Genomic DNA, 4,319 nt, shown 5'->3' with positions numbered 1-4,319 from the left:
TCATTAATTTCCAATTTTACTGCACTATGGTCTGATAATGTACATGGGATAATTTCAATTCTTTTGTATTTAGTTAAGCATGCTCCATGGGCTAGAATGTGGTCTATTTTAGAGTCCCATGTGCAGCTGAGAAGAATGTGTGTTCTGATGTTGTGGGGTGGAACAGTCTGTAAACATCTAGTAAGTCCATTTGTTTGCCAATTTGGTTCAGATCTGTTATTTCTTTGCTGATTTTTTAGTTAACCTATCTCTTTCTGTTAAAGGGGTGTTTAGGTCCCCTATTACAATAGTGTTATTAGTTGTTTGGTTTTTCACGTCTGTTAAGATTTTTCTTATGTAGTTTGGTGCTCCTATATTTGGTGCATGCATGTTTAGGATTGTTATCTCTTCCTCTTGCAGTTTTCCCCTAACAAGTATGGAGTGACCTTCTTTATCTCTTTTGATTGCTGTTGGTCTGAAGTTTACATTGTCTGCAAACAGAATAGCTACCCCTGCTTTTTTCTGATCCTTCCTTTCACAATCATTAGCTGCCATGCTGTCTTCAAGATCTGAAATTCTATCTTCAGCTTAATTCAAGCAGTTTTGCCACCTTTCAATGGAAGTTTTGAGGTCCTGGATATCTCTGTGAATCTGTTTCATGTATTCTAAGTCTTTCCTATATTGTTCATTTAACATTTCTGTTAGTTTCCTATGCTCATCTATTTTTATATATGTCTTCTTTAGATGTGTTAAGGAATTATTTCATTATTGTCAGTTCATTTTTTACCTGAGAGATTATTTCTGATCTGATTTCTTCTGTGGCCTGATGGAGTTGTTCTTTTTACTTCCATTGCAATCATTTCAACAATTTCAGGTGTGTGTTTACCAAGTTCTCCTACGTCAATGTCTCCTGGACTTGTTCTGAGTGGGATGGAGTTCTAAGAATGCATTTTGGTCCTTATCTTGTCATTTTTGATGCCGGAGGCAGAGTGCCCAGTCTCAGTCTTTCCTGGCAGCTCAGCAAAGGTCCCTAGCGTCCCTAGATTTCCTGGTGGTCAGACTTGCCCCTCAGTGGTGGCAGAGATGGGCTGCTCAGTCCAGGGCCACCAGGCAGTTGGTGGAGTGTACCCAGCTCTCCCAGGTCTCAGATGTGAACCACGATGTCAGCCTATCACAGACCACCTGATCTGGTGTCCCAGGCAGCTCAGGACCCCGATGTGGGCTGCACTGGTGGTATGATCACAGACCACCTGGCCCCATGTTCCCAGGCAGTTCAGGGTGCACACAGAGCCCGGACCCAAATCACAGGGTCAGCAGTTCATGGACTGCCTGATCCAGTGTCTCCAGGTGGCTCAGGGTGCATGCAGGAGCCAGATGTGGACTGCACTGGTGGTGATCAGGGACCACCTGGTTCTGTCAAATCAAGTTTTTAAAATTGTACCTATAAGACATATTGCAGCTTCAGGACACAACTCAAACCATGTTTTGTTTTTCTTCTTTCTCTTTTCCCAAAACATAATAAACTTGGGCAACTCCTTTTCACCTACAAATGGGCTCACTTATTCCCCTTTATTTGCAAATGGTCTTCCTTCACCTACGAGTAGATCACCTTATAGGATTTCCCATATAAATGGAGCATTCTCTAGCTATGGGTGGGCCATCCTGTCCCAACCCCTAGACAAGGTGAAGACTAGAGTATCAAGTTCCACAGATTTCCACCACTTGTGAGACATAAAAGATCCCCAGTTCCCAACTGTATCATGCTTCATTTACCTGAGCATCTGCACTCTGCTTGTGAGTGCATCCCATATCTACCTCTAATAAATCCTTTTCATGTCTCTTTTGCTGATGCATCCTAAAAGTTATTTTTCCATAATGGGAGTTAGCAAACCTGCAAACTTATTTTTAAAGGATGGATTAAGTGGAAGGAAAATAAATATCTTAAAATGAAGACTTTCTCAAGACTAGGCTAAGTTAAAAATGAGCTTCAAATAATCAGTCTCAAAGTGATTGAAGGTTGCATATCTTCAGCATCTTCAAATATTCTAAAGTTAATAGTGTATGTACAATTCATTTAATATTCTAATAACAGTCTTAAGAAGAAAATTTTCACTATGAACAGTTAATAACTATGACTTTCCTGGTCTATTAATGGGTTTGTTAATATGACACAATGCTGACATTTGTAAGAGATGCTTTTTTAAAAAGGGCTTGTTTGTTTCTCTGTAGTACATAAATTGCTATTTTACTGTCTAGTCTTTGCTTAAATTAAATACTTTATCTTGAAATGAATTTTATAATCACTTTTTTTTTTTTTTACAGAAAAGCCTTAGTTTCAGAAACAAAGACTGTGGGGATTATCCCACTGTAAAAGAGAGTTTATTTAGCCTAGAATCAGGCAGTTAGCTAGGGAAAGGACAGGATATAGGGTTGGGTGATCAGCTCCATTGATAAAAATTAAAATAATACTAGGCAGTAGACTAGGACTTTGGCCCAAGAGTAGACTTTGTCAGGCAACATGGAATGTAGTCCCTCCCTACTAAGGGAGTTGCAGCCCCTTCCTACTATGTTCTTCTGTTTCAATTAATTTAAAATGCACAATAATTTGTTACCTTTAAAATTCCAGTTTTGCTGTGACTCTGCACCCTGCCGCCATTGTGGGAAGGTGCCTTGGACTCGGGAAGCCTTGGTGAGCTGTCTGGTAACCCAGGCACCCTGGCTCTGCATCCTGCCACCATCACAGGAATGACCCTGAATCCCCAGAAACCTAGGGAGATTTGAAAATGACAAAGAGAAGAAGCAAAATGCAATCTCAGCCAAACACCCCACCCAGAACAAGTCCAGGAAACATCAACATGGAAGAACATAGAAGTCACATACCTGAAATTTCTGAAATGATAGCAACTGAAGTAAAGAGCCAACTATATCAGGCTATGGAGGAAATCAGATCAGAAATAATTGCTCAGGTAAAAAAATAGTAACCATAATGAAAGAATTGCTCAGCATAGCAACCATTTTGAAGATAACATTATGTAATATAACAACCATTGTTAATATCCTATCACCTTGTTTTTAAATTTTGTATCATTTTTATTGTTCTCTATGCTGTTTAGTTTATGTATTTGTTTTTGTTATTTTGGTTTTTCTTTTTCTCTTTAAAATGAAAAACAAAATTTATATGTATATACAAGGATAGCTGGGATAGGTGTATTGCTGATATCTGTGGCTTATTGAAAGGAACAGTCAGTGCTTAAAATTTTCTTTTTTCTTGACCAATTTTGTATGCTTGTATCTGGTAATCAGAACAAATGATCTGAGAAGAACAATATGCAGTATAAGAAACACTGTGGAATTCCTACCATCTTGTTTGGTGAAGCTCTGCATCATTTCCAATGTTTTCTTTTTTATAACTTGTTACTCCTTTGATTGATCAATCTTACATTCTTACATCTGGTGGACTGAGCAACTTTGTAGAAGATAACAGTATGCAATGTAGCAGCCATTGTTAATTCCTATCATTTTGTTTTGAGGTCATATACCATTTTTGTTGTTTTTGTGTTGTTTTGATTTGTCTTCATTGTTGTTGTGTTGTTTTTTATCTTTAAAATTAAAAATAAATAAATAAAATTCCAGTTTCTTTTGAACTCTGCATGCTAAGTAAGTAGTTTAGAAAGCCTGAGTTCCAAATGGTCATTTTAAACCCATGGAGCCACCTGTGATAGGTGACCACTAAACAACTGAGCAATTCCCATGTTCTGCTTATCCATAAGAAGTTCTGGATATGGTGACTCCCTCAAAAGCCTTTGTGAGAAACTGCAGCTCTGCCTTTTCTATCAAAATATGTAAACAAGAGTTCCTCCCTTTTAGATTCTAGTCCACCTCAGGTGGCCCCATCACTCACACTGAAATGACAAGAAATGCCTAAATTTTGAGAGTATAGCTTCAGACCAAAGATAGCTTATCAATAACCAAGAACTTTCTCTTCCCTACACCCTCTTTGCTCTTCCTTCTTCCCTTCAGCAGTCCTTCAGATCCTCCCCTCAAGCTGTTTAAACTAGCCAACCACAACAGATTGTAAGCCTTTGAATTCAGCCAATAAATTTAAAGGCTAACTGCTTCCCGTGTATTAGGATTTAAATCCCCCCTTCCCCACCACTTGGTGTACCTGTTCCCTTGTGTCTGAGTGCACTTGTGCCCTTCTGCAGAAGTAAACTTTAGCCAGGCACTGCAGCACAAGCCTGTGATCTCAGTACTCAGGTGGACTACATAGAAGGAGAAGGAGAAGAAGAAAGGAAGAAGAAGAAGAAAAGAAGAAGAAGAAGAAGAAGAAGAAGAAGAAG

General features: G+C 38.8%; 1 pseudogene; it reads left to right on the top strand.

Annotated features, from left to right (window-relative positions):
• The first annotated feature begins 1,214 nt into the window (after window positions 1-1,214).
• LOC102030522 overlaps window positions 1,215-4,319 on the top strand; it is a 5,532-nt pseudogene continuing 2,427 nt past the window's right edge.

The sequence above is a fragment of the Chinchilla lanigera genome, unplaced genomic scaffold, assembly GCF_000276665.1.
Source record: "Chinchilla lanigera isolate Chin_1 unplaced genomic scaffold, ChiLan1.0 scaffold00072, whole genome shotgun sequence".
Classification (NCBI taxonomy): domain Eukaryota; kingdom Metazoa; phylum Chordata; class Mammalia; order Rodentia; family Chinchillidae; genus Chinchilla; species Chinchilla lanigera.
This window is presented reverse-complemented; position numbering and strand designations above follow the sequence as displayed.